The sequence below is a fragment of the Geospiza fortis genome, unplaced genomic scaffold (genome assembly GCF_000277835.1).
Source record: "Geospiza fortis unplaced genomic scaffold, GeoFor_1.0 scaffold54, whole genome shotgun sequence".
NCBI lineage: Eukaryota > Metazoa > Chordata > Aves > Passeriformes > Thraupidae > Geospiza > Geospiza fortis.
In genome coordinates this window covers 562,281-562,723 of record NW_005054301.1, presented here as the reverse complement: position 1 = coordinate 562,723, position 443 = coordinate 562,281, and the positions used below count along the sequence as shown (strand labels likewise).

Here is a 443-nt window from a genome sequence, read left to right as displayed (position 1 = left end):
CAATTTGTTCCTTTTAAAGCCCTAACAGTATTTTGCCAAAGCTGCCATCAGGAAAATTGTGACATGAGCTGTGCAAATATTTACTCAGTCATTCCCACGCTGCCTCCCAAATAGGTTATTGTTCCCCCCCACTCCCCTGCCGGCACGAAGCACAGCCATGAGTTAATTTGGCGACCGCCGGTAACGGTAACATTCAGGTCTTACAGAACACATTTGTTTCCAAAGCGTTTCCTTTTACAGGAAGCCCCCGGCGCCTGCACGCATGCTCTAGTCCGCCGCCACGAAAATACCCAAAATCGGGCTCGTTAGTCGTGGGTACAGTCAAATAACTCTGCCGCTCTGAAAAGAAATAAAAACAAAACCCTAAGGCCCCAGCGAGGATCGAACTCGCGCCCCCTGGTTTACAAGACCAGTGCTCTAACCACTGAGCTATGGAGCCGCCG

At 50.3% G+C, this 443-nt stretch overlaps 1 non-coding gene across 1 annotated transcript; it reads right to left on the bottom strand.

Moving 5' to 3' along the window:
- Window positions 1-366: 366 nt before the first annotated feature.
- On the bottom strand, window positions 367-439 carry TRNAT-UGU. The gene has a single exon. It is a non-coding gene; the product is annotated as a tRNA-Thr (tRNA).
- Window positions 440-443: the final 4 nt, after the last annotated feature.